Raw genomic sequence first — 13,815 nt, forward strand, 5'->3', positions numbered from 1 at the left:
AGCCTCCAGATCCAATTATCCCTCAGTTATGATCTGACAATTATGCTTTAGATACGCTATTATCTCCATCATGGGGATAATTCCACTACCTTATCTCTATTGTGCTGGTTATAGATTGCAGAGGTTCAGGCATGGTATACTATAAACCCAGGCTCTGTGTTTTATAAATCATGAATTATGGTACGTTGTGTTGTCCCAGTCAACTAGGTTTTAATCAATAAACTAAACTATTGTTAAGCAAGCCTACCTAGCCTTAGGATTAGCTATGACCTACTTAATGCTTAGATGATTTGGACAACTACTTTGGGAACACTACTGTACTGAACCTTAATAGAACTCAGAATAACAGGGTTGGAAGGGATCCCTGCTTGACAGGAGACCCTATACTATTTCAGGCAAATGGTGGCGTCTCTTCTTAAAAACCTCCAGTGATGGAGCACCTTCCTCACTGTCAGGAAACTTCTTAGTTCTAGGTTGGTTCTCTTTTTAAATGATTTTCCACCTGTCCTGCTCTCAAATACTCTGGAGAATAAGTTGACTCTCTCCTTCTTGTGACTGCTCCTCAAGTACAAGAAGACAGCTATGTGTCAATGCTGGTTCTTTTTTTTATAGGCTAGCCCAGGGGTAGGCAACCTTGGCTCTTTTATGACTTGTGGACTTCAATAGCCAGAATTCCTGAACCAGCCATAGGAATTCTGGGAGTTGAAGTCCACAAGTCATAAAAGAGCCAGGGTTGCCTACCCCTGGGCTAGACATATCTAGTTTCCATCACATGATTTAGCCTCCAGACCCCTTATTTTTGTTGCTCTTCTCTGCATCCTCAAATGGTTAAACATTATTTTACAATGCAATTTGTTTTTAGCTCTTCCTATTCAATCAGGCAGACGTACTTAAATGTTCCTTAAAACAAAATTTTAAACTACAGTGGAATTTAACAAAGATAACATACCCAACAATATTGTATAAAAATATACACCAATAGTGAACCAAATCTTTAAAAAAGGGGGGGGAAGATCCTTATGAATGAACTGAAAGGTAAGCAAACCTGCAACCCAGGACCGAATTTTATCAGTTTCAAAACATTTTTATAGTAATTTGAATAATCTTTGTGTACCCATCCTATTCTAACAGACATCCATGGAATATGTCTCACCTAGATCTTAGTTCCCATCATGAAATTACTGAACAACACTTGAGTTATACCATTCAGTTTTATCCCGAATAGCTTAAAGATAATAGATTTGAATCCCATGATAATTGTCAGTTAATGTAACCTGCACGAAGCACCTTCCATACTAATGATTTATAGCACCTTTTAATGCAGTGTTTTTCAAACTTGACAACTTTTTCAATTACCAGAATTCCCCAGCCAGCGGAAGTGGGAGTTGAAGTCCAACATGTTGAAGTTATCAGCGTTTCAGAAAAACTATTTTAACACAATCCAACTTTTGGGTTGACTTGAATGAGAACCCAGGAATTATCAGCATCAGTACTGGATTATAAATTCTCTCAATTTTAGAAGAATTTTAGCTTGAATATAATTTTCCATCTTTACCTAGATCTCCCCCCCCCCAAGATTCAGATTCAGGAACAAGCATAATTTATAAATTGAAAACATACTCCATCCTGAGATAAACTTTGTGAATATTCTAAGATGCAATGTTATATGTAGATGGAAAGTTCAACCACAATCAAGAAGACTCACTTCCATCTGCCACGCAATGGTGCTTCTCTTAAAAACTAATTCATATTCAACTGAGAAGGAGAGAGTTAAGTTTCAACAAATATACCTGACAAGTGTTAAATATTTTGCTGCAGCTGAATAGTTTTTTTTAAAAAAAATCATGTTGATGCATGGAATGAAATGTCAAAGCTTTTGAAGTTTTTTATTAATTCCTCTAATTTAGGAAATGTAAATGCAGCAGTGACAGGCAATTAAATATGTGGCGGCAGTTGTTTAGCAGAAGTATCCTTTCAGAAAGGTATCCTGATACAAGCTCTCCTCTCCAGAAATACTGGATCTGAGGAGAAAACCTTGATGTCAAGTAGTTCCTTCTATGCTTATTCTGTTCATTTTTGAAAAGAAGCTCATGGTAGAAGCAAGGTAAGATCACACAGCCCTTTGGATGCTACAGAGCTCCAAACTGCATAAGATCTAGTCAGATTGGCCAATGGTGAGGGAAAATGGGGCTCTAGGTCATCATATCTGGAGGACTAGTGGGTTGCTCATTCCTGATAGAATGAAATGAGAATTACCTCAGGCAGCAAAAATGTTGGTTTGGCCATTCATGTTGTTCTATAGTGAGAAGAAAGAAACCACTATGATCTACTCTCTAGACCAGGGGTAGGCAACCTCGGCTCTTTTATGATTCATGGACTATGCTGACTCAGGAATTCTGGGAGTTGAAGTCCATGAGTCATAAAAGAGCCAAGGTTGCCTACCCCTGCTGTAGGCAGTCTCAGGAATCAGTTCAAGAAAGAAGATATCGTACAAAAACCTTAGTGCCATCAAATTTTAAAATGTATCTAGCTATATCAGCAGTAAAAACATTTATGGATTATGTACATTTTGCTCCCAGGTAGAATAAAAGATTACTTAAAAGAAAAACAATTTAATTTGTAACACTTTGGGTAGGCAATCTGGAACTTCAAATGTAGCCAAACTACAATTGCCAACATTACTCACCATTACCCATGCTTCATGTGGTTGCTATGAGTTGTAGTTCAAAAACAAATTGCATAAGGCCCAATCTAACTAGTAGGATATTAGCTTTTTGTCACAGTGAGGCTCATTTTCAATGATATTGTGGTTCAATTCTCCAGATGTAATGTCTTGTAATTCACATTCCTTACAACAATATTAAGCACCTTATGATTTCAAGGCAGTTATGTTCTTCAAACTAATTTCATGCAGTTTTTGCTCTAATTTCAAAACTCCTCTGCAAGTGATGAATTCAGACATCTGTTAAGTTCTCTAATCTCTTCCTACTGAGGATAGATAAAAAAACGAGGACCTTTATTTTTTTATTTACTCTTCTCTTGCTTCAGCCACCCTCTGCATTACTATGTAGCCCCCCCCCCGGTTAATTAACCGAGAGAGAGCTGGCCCTTCCTTAACAAAGGTTACTTTGCCCAATACTTAGCGTAGAGTCATTGATTTATTTAACGGAAGATTCAAGGATGCATCTATTGATCCATGGCTCGGCATTTGTAGGCCAAAACTGAAGAGAATGGTTACTATTATGTAGTAGACTGTGCTGCTTTCTTGCTTGTATCTTACACTTTTTGCGGATAGCTAATTTCACAAGAACCGCGTGCTCCCTGCAGGCAGTGATTTGTTCATCACATGGAGAGTTGTGTAATCTGCAGTGGGGGGTTAAAGAAAATGTAAACTCAGGGAGGGCCTAATCCTAATGGAGCCCTTGTCTTTTTGACCTATCTCCCCTTTGTAGCATTTCTCAGGACTGGGAAACAATTGAGACCATTTACACAGGATATTTCCATAAATTAATAGAAGAAAATATTAACAAAATCTGGTAACATATTAAAATCATAAAATGGAGCAAAATTAAAGCAAAGAGAAATGGGATGATCGGGGAAGGGACAGTATGCTGCAAAGCCAGTGATTCTCCTAGTTTAAGTTTTTCATTTGGAGCTCAAGTTTATAGAAAAATGGAATAAGGCTGATGGTAACCCAAGATACGGACATTTCACAGAATTAACCAGGCGTGTAAGGGTTCATTTAGTGACCGTTCAAAGTTACAACGGCACTGAAAGCAGTGACTTATGACCATTTTTCAGATTTACTACCTTTGTAGCAGCCCCACGATCTTGGGATCAAAATTCAGATGCTTGGCAACTGTTTCATACTTATGACCATTGCTGTGTCCCAAGATCATGTGATCACCTTTTGCAACCTTTTAACCAGCCAAATCAATGGGGAAGCCAGATGAACTTAACAACCACGTTACTAATTTATCAACTGCAGCAACTCACAACAGCTGTGGCGCCCCCAACCTCCGTTCATTCCGCCGGGACCTGAAGACCTGGCTCTTCGAGCTCTCTGGCCCAGGCTGAGAATATTTTTAATTTTAATTTTAACTGGGTTTTAATTTTCTCAGGGTTCTATTTAATCTCTTTTAATTTTGTTTTAACGTTTGTATTGACTGTTTTTTAAATGCCACTGTAAACCGCCCTGAGTCCTTCGGGAAAGGGCGGTATATAAATCTAAATAAAATAAATAAAAAATAAATAAATAATATGGGCAAAACTCACTTAACACATTTCTCACTTAACAACAGAAGTTTTGGGCTCAAATGTGCTCATAAGTAGAGGACTGCGTATATCTGGAGAAAAATATGGTTCTTCAAAAAAACAAACAAACAAACAGAGGAAACCAGGTACAGGACACAATCCCACATTTTAATGGCAGCTTCCAGGAAACATACAGGTAATCCTCGACTTCCAACAGTGTATTGGTGACCATTCAAAGTTACAATGGCACTGAAAAATGTGACACGACCTTTTTTCACATGACTGTTGCATTATCCCCAGGGTCACGTGATCAAAATTCAGATGCTTGGCAACTGACTCATATTTATGACGGTTGCAGTGTCCCAGGGGGTCATGTGATCCCCTTTTGTGACCTTCCGACAAGCAAAGTCAATGGGGAAGCCAGATTCACTCAACAACCGTGTGACTAACTTAACAAGTGCAAGTGCAATGATTCACTTAACAACTCTGGCAAAAGAGGTCATAAAATGGGACATAATTCATTTAATCAACGTTTAGCAATAGAAATTTTGGGCTCAGTTGTGATAGTAAATCGAGGACTACCCATAGTTACATATCACAGTTCTTCAGACAATATGATTATCCCACAGAATATGACTCATCTGCTTACTGCAATTATAGTTAAATAACCTGTGGGTTTTTGCACATGTAATAGCAAAGGAAGCAAGCAAGCAGTAGCAATGAGAGAAATTAAGACCCAAAAATTGAGAGAAAAGCCCCCTTTTATACCCAATGATGACACACCAGCTCCCTCCACAATATATATATATATATATAGAACCAGTCAGGATTGCCAGCTTGCTAAAGGCTACACAACGGCAGTAAAGCAAAACAGATTTGACATAACCTGGGAAATTGGCTGACAAGCATAAAGTGACCCCAAGGAGCCAAAATAATCAGAATAACTAAAGCACAAGAAACAAATAAGAACAGACAAACAGAGCTCGGAAGCAGGAGTTTACACTCAGGGACACCAAAAGATAGAAGCAAGCAAAGAGGGAGAAAGGCTAAAAGAAGTGTTGGTGTCAGATTTTATTGCAATCAACTGTGTTTCTCAATTCTGGCAACTTTAAGATGCCTGGACTTCAACTCCCAGAATTCTCCAACTAGCATGCTGACTGATGAATTCTGGGGGGTTGAAGTCCACACATCTTAAAAGTTGCCAGGTTGAAGAAACACTAATTTAAATCAAGGTTTTACTGGAGGTGAAGCCAATGTCATCGTTTTTCAGTTTGGTCACTGTAGAAAAGCCACAAAGCTTTACAGCTCCTAAGATCTTACTATTCACACGGTGTGAATGATGCTCTTCATGTAATTAATGCATGATGCCATTTACAGATATTTCCGGAACCCAAGAAAGCTAATCAGGTGGAGCAGGTCTTGGCAGAATATGCCAAGTGTATCAAGGTATGAAACAGAAGATTTTGAAATTATTATTTTTTATAAGAGTTTTTATTGAATTTTATAGGGTTAGGAAGGGGATATAACCAGGGTAAGAATCAGGATTTGGGATGGGGTTAGGATCGGGATTGGGGTAGGAACAGGGTTGGGAACAACATTGGGGTTGCCCAATAACATTTTCAAGCTTTAGCAAACAGACTATTGTCCGGGTACATATGTTCAATTAACGCTAATTAATAGAACAGTAAATAGCTATAATGTCTATGCTAAACGATAATCATAAACGGTATCAATTAGTCAATACATATCATTCTCCTCTTCTTAATTTTGAAATTATTGAGGAGTTGGGAAGAGGTACTAAGCTGATTGTAGAGGTACTAGCTGATTGTAGATTGGATTGTGGACTTCCTTTGACCAGCGCTGCAACCTAGCAGATGGCCCCATGACAGAGGCACTGCTGTTTTCTGTAGTCGGTGGGAAAATGAGCAAAGGAATCAATTTTTTGGATAACCTGGGAAGGTAAAAATGACTCCCTGGGGTAATGGTGGGAGTGGAATTATTAACTGGAATATTTTCTTCTAATGGCTATTTAGAATTTACAGAATTATAAAATACTGATGGGGGTAAAGGCAGCATACTTAGGTTTGAGCTAATAATACAAACTGAAGTCAATTTTTGGAAGGGCCATTCAAATGCTGATTTCTGGGTTTAGCTTTTAGTACAGGACGTTTGACTTTAATGAGACATATTCCCCATTGTGCAACAGACTTTGCTGGCTAAGGAATTCTGGGAGTTGAGGTCCATACATCTTAAAGTTGTGAAGTTGAGAAACCCTGCCATAGAACTCAATGTGAGAAAAGATTCCTTAGTCTTTAGACTTCACCGCAGGGGTGAGGGGGAATACTTAAGATAGTAGCTAATACAGAAGGCAAGCAACCTGGCAAGATGTATATCTGTCTTCACAACTGCTGAGTAATTTCCCAGTTCCTTGAGAATAGGGTAGCTCTAGCAAACCGTTCATGGCAGGAAGCCACAGGAGACAAGAAATGCACGGCAAATTCTGTGTGCTCTTTTCACACACTGCATCCTCACTATGAAGAAGTAACAGTTAGTAACAGTTAGCTAGAAATACGGCAACAGAAGATGGTAAGGGAACACGTGTTTCACATGCGACACTGCCTCAAAAGCTTGGCACTTAAGATGGCAAGAGTAAATTATAAGCATTGATAGTATACAGGGAGTCCTCAACTTACAACAGTTTTGTTTAGGGATTGTTCGAAGTTACAATCAAACTGAAAAAAAAGTGACTTATGACCATTTTTCACTGTTACGACCGTTGCAGCATCTCCGTGGTCACGTGATCAAAATTCAGACACTTGGGAATTGTTTCATATTTATGACGGTCGCAGTGTCCCAGGGTCGTGGGATCCCCTTTTGCAACCTTCTGACAAGCAAAGTCAATGGGGAAGCCAGATTCACTTAACAGCTGCGTCAGTAACTTAATGACTGCAGTTAATCACTTAACAGCTGTGGCAAGAAAGCTCGTAAAATGGGACCAGAATGGGTTGCCTTACTGACCATGGCCATTCAGTTCACTTAACGACTGCGGCATTCGCTTTACGACGTTTGCTTAATGACCATGGCAAAAAGGTTGTAAAATTGGGCATAGTCGTGTAATGTCCCACGTTATGACTGCAATGACTTCTGACTGAAATTGTGGGTTCAGTTATGACTGTAAGTCAAGGACTATCTATATGGCCAGGGTTTACATTAGTCTTCTGAGCACACTAAATATGCTCATTCTTTTCTGGGGAACACTAAAATACGCTCATAGTTCCAATTAGTTTTTTGGGGACGCTAACTATGCTCTTTTGCAAACTTTGGAGACGTTCTGAGGGGAAATTCCAATTTTTTTAAAAAAATCATACTTCTCCCTAAGCACAGAGTTCCTCATTATGGCTAGATACAGAATGGCGTTCAAAAGGATGATATGGTCACACCACCTGGACCTTGGCTCCAAATCACCGACAGCTCTTTCCAAGTTTCATTTTGTTTCTCAGAAGCCTCCGTTGTACTGGGTTCAGAAAAACAAACATTTTGTTTTTCTGAACCCAGAAAAACAAGATTTGCAATTTTGTTTTTACAAATAAAAACAAAAATAGCAGAGATATAAATCATAATGTATATCTGTGCCACCTGGAGTGAGGGTGAAATGTTGGATAAGTTCACAGATAAGCCACAGTTGGTTGCAGTGGGTATTCTGAGCCCACCCTTAAAATACAGTAATAGAACATAGCAGAAGTGGTTATTTTGGTATAGAGCAGGGGTAGGCAACCTTGGCTCTTTTATGACTCATGGACTTCAACTCCCAGAATTCCTGAGCCAGCTATAGCTATATATGGCTCAGGAATTCTGGGAGTTGAAGTCCATGAGTCATAAAAGAGCCAAGGTTGCCTACCTCTGGTATAGAGACTACAAGGTCATGAATTAAGATGAATATATGGGGCCCAAGATAATGTTGCAGGATCCAACCTGGGTTGGTCATCAAGATCTCAGAAGTTTATTCTTCCGAGCTTTGGGACTTGTCTTGGAGCCCATCTTTGTCTTCCCAGGCTAGAGAGAAATTCCCCGAAGAGGGGCTCCAGCACAAATCCAGAAATTCAGAAGAGAAAACCTCTGGTCCCCGTGACCGACCCAGATTGGATCCTGCAACTACAAGGTCACTGTGGAAATCTCCCCATATTTCAAGAATATAGTTTATAATATAAAGTTACTCGTGCAAATGGAAATGGGTCTTTTTTAGAAGGCCTAATGGAGCAGGTAAACAGATCTGATGGTTCCTTTTTAAAAATATTTACCACTAATGGCATCCACTCATCAAGGACTTTTATACTGTAATATTCAACTGCCCTCTTTGGGGCATTGTTCAGCAGCTCAGCTTTTCCCACATATTACAAAAATCTCACCAACACAGGTGTTTGGGTCAGCACTACAGCATTAACTGAGCCCACTTTTGCTGATGTGGACTTTCTAATAATACTTTCCACAGAACCTCTTCCTTCCAGCAATCTCCTTCTGAGCACTGCACTAAATTTTAACATTGCTGCAAATGTTATTAACAGTTTTGCAGACTTTTTTTTGTGTGTGTGTTAATTTCGAACCGCTGAGAATTTCTATCACAACAAAGCCATTCATCACAATATCTGTTTGTGCTTTAGGAAAATTAGCAAGGAAAGAAAGGGAAGCAGAATTTAAGACAAAAGATTGCCAATTCCCTCTGGAAAAGAAATCTTGGGCTATAATTTCACATTGATTACAGGTAGTTCTTGACATCATTGATCCCGCAGTTTTGATCGTAAGCTATGACAGTTGTTAAGTGGGTCAACACATGACTAAGCCCAATTTTATGACCTTTTTGTGGCAGTCATAAAGCAAGTCCATTGTTCGCTATGGCATGTTTTTTTTTTGCAGAAACTAAGTCCATCAAAAATATCATAAACTGCGGTCATATGACCATAGGACGTTGCAAATGGCCACAAACATGCAAATGGCACTGATTGCTGAGTGCCCAAAATACAGTCACATGATGGGGAGGACATGGTTGTAACTTCAAATCTGGGTCGGGAGTAGCTTTTTCAGAGTCTGTCATAACGTTGAATGGTTGCTAAGTAACTGATTGTAACTTGAGGACTATCTATAAAAGCAAAGCATTTGAGATAAGATCCAGGAAGAGGATCTTACTTGAAGAGATACAAATTGGTGCACAGCATAGTTTGAGGGCACATGAGCTAAATAAACTTGTTGAAGCCAATTCTGGGTCTGACAAGATGACACCATAAGAATTCTCCTAGAAAGCCATGCATGATGCTATGAACTTTGTAATAGAATAAAAGTCAAATATAAACACATCAACTTTACACCTTTTTTGAAAGCTGAGCAGAATTAAGGAAACAGTGGAGCAGAACATAAGAGTAAATCAAAGGCCTCTGGTCAGATCCACCAAAACATATTCAAATCCAGGCGTACTGGCTGGCCTTCAGCCAGCTACGCTCTATGTACAATATCCTGAGACTATGTTATTTATTGCTGTTGAAAGAATTATCACAGCAATGTAATATACTGAAGCATTTTGAGAACTAAATTGTAATTCAATATTAAAAAATGAGAATAGCATTTGGTGTCCAGTACTGGAAAACAAAAATGCAAATAAGCAAGCTTCAATTCCCATTTCAGCCAAAGATTTGTTGACTGTGTTTGTATAACATGGAGTCAGCCACTAGGGCTATATAAAGTGTTCAAAATAAATATTTTGCATACTTTGAACTCTTTGCAATTTGCAAACAAAGCATGTCTCATCAAATTTGTAATAATGCAACCATGTCTTCTGCAAGACTCACCTCTTCAAAAGCTTCTCCTGGCTGTCTCCACATGAACGCTCACTTGCAAAGTCTTATCCACTACCACTTACATTTAAAACAGCTTGTGTGCCACAACTGTGGCATGGTCATATGGTAGCCTTTTCTAATTCCTCCTAGTCACTGCAAAGGGCCTTGATTAGAGTGCCATTCTAACTCGGGAGGGTGTTATTGAGAAAACAGAGCAGCATTTAGAAAGAAAGAAGACTCAATTCCCAAGCAAGTAAGTTACAAGACAGTTGGGGGAATCAGCTGATTAGAGGTACTTACCATAATTCATTTAGTGACTGTTCAAAATTACAACGGCACTGAAAAAAGTGACTTATGCCTGTTTGCACATTTACGATTGTTGCAGCATCCCCATGGTCATGTGATCAGATGCTTGGTAGTTGGCAACTTATTCATATTTATGAAGGTTGCAGTGACCCGGAATCATGTGATCACCTTTTGTGACCTTCTGACAAACAAAGTCAATGGGGAAGCCAGATTCACTTACTCTTGTTACTAACTTAATAACTGTAGTGATTCACTTAACCGGGGCAAGAAAGGTTGTAAAATGGGGCAAAATTCACTTAGCAAATTTCACTTAGAAATTTGAAGCTCAGTTGCAGACCTAAGTCAAGGACTACCTGTATTTGTAGGACTACCAATCCATGGTGGTTGGCAAATTGTTATTGCTCCAGGTCCCTATTGTGAAGCAGTGTCACCTGGTAAGCCTAAGAGGGGTGCCTTTTCTGCTATGGTGCCTTCCTTATGAAACAACCTCCCTCAAACGATATGGCTGATCCTGACTCTTTTAGCCTTTAGGAAGGAGGTGAAGACTGGCTTTTTCCCAGGCAATGAGACCAGGATATATTGATTTGATAATTCAGTTTCAGTTTCTCTCTCTCTCTCTCTCTCTCTCTCTCTCTCTCTCTTAAACTACATAGTGTCAGGGCAGGGTTATCCTGAATTACTTTCTCAAACTTTACTGTTCTTACTGGAATAAGTTCATGTCTTACTAATGGTCGCTTCATATTTGCTTCAATGCTTTTCTACAGTTGTCTTGTAATCTAACAACTAATGCTCTTCTACATTTGTCAAGAAAAAAGGTTAGGATTAAATGATAAGTATCAATGGAGTGCAAGAGGTTAAATACATTTACCTAGGAATTCCACTTTAAAAGTGTTGAGAAACATTGTCTTAAACACTAGCATTATGCCTTCATAAGCTTCTCTAGGTTTGAATTCTTTTCCCTGAATGCACGATGGTGACTTCAGTACATATAGGATTTCGGAGAAAAGATTGCAGAGGCTAACTAACACAAGAGATCTACACTATGAACTGAAATTAAATGTTAAAAGAATAAATAGCAGTTGAAAACAGTTCCAATTCTGATTAGACAAACTGATAAAATAAGCCAGCATGGGAAGATGGCTCTACAATATGAGAACTGCAAGCCAAAACATCTGGATGCACTAAAATATAAGCCAGAAGAACATTAAGTCTTAAAAATGAACTTCTGTTTTCTTTATAATGCATTCCGGCAACAGAAGCTCGCTCTTCTGAGCTACATCTATACCAGGTATAGTTTTTTTTTAAAAAAAAATCATGATTGATTAGATTAACATCTTTTCTTCCAAAAGCTGAAGACAGTTTCCATAGAGATCCCCCTTCATTTTATCCCAACTCCCTTGTGAAGTAGGTTAGGCCGAGACAGTGTGTGTGGCCCAAAGTCACTCTGTAAGATGCCATGAATAAGAGTGACCTTGAATGTTGGTCTCTCCAGCCCTTGTGTCACTATATCACAACATTCCTATTTTCAGCTACCTCGAATTTAAGGAATCAGGAAACACACACACTGTCATACTCCAACTTTTTAAAACACATCTATTCGGAATATAAAAAAGAGAAGTGGGCTACCACCGTCAAGAAGCACACTCTTCCAACATATTTATTTATAAAAATGCATTTGGGCTCACATCTTAGAAAATAAAAACGGCAGGCAATAACAGGCAAAAGCATTGTTTGGAAGTCCATTCTATAGTTCTTAGGCAACTGGCAATGAACACCAGTACAAGAGAAGCCCAGTTAATCAGCTAAACGGGTTTGGTGATAACCGTGGCACAAACAAGCCCTCTCCCCAAGGTAAAACCTCCAAAACCAAATTCCAACTTTCCCTATCCTTACTTTCATAAAGAAACTCAAGACTTAATAATAATAATAATAATAATAATAATAATAATAATAATAATAATAATAATAATAAAGTTGGAAGGGACCTTGGAGGTCATCTAGTCCAACCCCCTGCTCAGGCAGGAAACCTTATACCATTTCAGGCAAATGGCTGTCCAGTCTCTTCTTAAAAACCTCCAGTGTTGGAGCATTCACCACCTCTGGAGGCAAGTTGTTCCACTGGTTAATTGTTCTAACTGTCAGGAAGTTTCTCCTTAGTTCTAGGTTGCTTCTCTCCTTGATTAGTTTCCATCCGTTGCTTCTTGTCCTGCTTTCAGGTGCTTTGGAGAATAGCTTGATTCCTTCTTCTTTGTGGCAACCCGAGATATTGGAACACTGGTATCATGTCACCCCTCACCCTTCTCTTCATTAAACTACACATACCCAATTCCAGCAACCGTTCCCTATATGTTTTAGCCTCCAGTCCCCCAATCATCTTGGTTGCTCTTCTCTGTACCCTTTCTAGAGTCTCGACATCTTTTTTACATCGTGGTGACCAAAACTGGATGCAGTATTCCAGGTGTGCACCCTGGAGGACTGCTGATATCGTACTTCGATAGATGACCGATAGGACCCTCCCGTTAAGAGACTAGCATTCTGTGCCTCTTAAGGCATTGTAAAATCAAAAGGTGGGAGCTGAAACGCAAATAAAATGAGGTCGCCCCTTTCTCACGGCATTCAGATCTTCCCCCAGATATACCTAGTTTTCCCCCAGGTGATGTCCTCCAGCGTTGTGGTGACTACAATTCCCAGGATTCCTACGCTCTTTCTTTAAATAATAATAATAATAATAATAATAATAATAATAATAATAATAATAATAATAATAATAATAATAATAATAATACTGAGGCTTCTATCTAACCCAGGGGTCTTCAAACTTGGCCCTTTTATGACTTGTGGACTTCAACTCCCAGAATTCCTCAGCCAGCAAAGCTGGCTGAGGAATTCTGGGAGTTGAAGTCCACAAGTCATAAAAGGGCCAAGTTTGAAGACCCCTGATCTAACCCAGCAATTCTCTCACCCGTATTGGCCCCGATATCCCCCGTGGGAAACAAATACTGTAAGCAACCCCTCCCGCCAGGAGGCTAGGCCTAAGTCTCTGCCAGGCAGAAAGAAGAAAAAAAAAAGACCACGCAGCCTTCGTCCTTCCTGTTCCTCACCTGTTCAGTACTGAGAAGCTGGAGCCAGGCCCCCTCCTAGCAACCGAGAAGACACAAGAAACGAAAGCCCTCTGAGCATTTTTACATCCGCCCGGAGATTTACGCACTTCCGCCAGCGTCAGAGCGCTTTCCCGGTTCGAAAGGTTCGTACTTCCGCCCTTACATAAAATCACGGATTCTCGGCAATGTCAAAGAAGCGGGTTTTTGTTGTTTTTTTTTTGGTAAACGTTAGTTCTGGGCGTGTTTGGAGTCTGCCTTCTTCGGAAACGCTAGGAAAAGTGGGAAGAAAGAGAATGCTTCCTTTATTCATAGACAAATGGAGAAGTCAG

General features: G+C 39.5%; 1 protein-coding gene across 1 annotated transcript in view; it reads right to left on the reverse strand.

Moving 5' to 3' along the window:
• Positions 1–13,572, reverse strand: part of WASHC1 (WASH complex subunit 1) — a 62,817-nt gene extending 49,245 nt beyond the window's left edge. Inside the window, exon 1 of the mRNA XM_083366815.1 lies at positions 13,487–13,572. The gene's annotated coding sequence lies outside the window, so the exon portion shown is untranslated. The remainder of the gene's footprint in view (positions 1–13,486) is intronic.
• Between the last annotated feature and the right edge of the window lie 243 nt (positions 13,573–13,815).

This window comes from Vipera ursinii, assembly GCF_947247035.1.
Source record: "Vipera ursinii genome assembly, chromosome: 6".
Lineage (NCBI taxonomy): Eukaryota > Metazoa > Chordata > Lepidosauria > Squamata > Viperidae > Vipera > Vipera ursinii.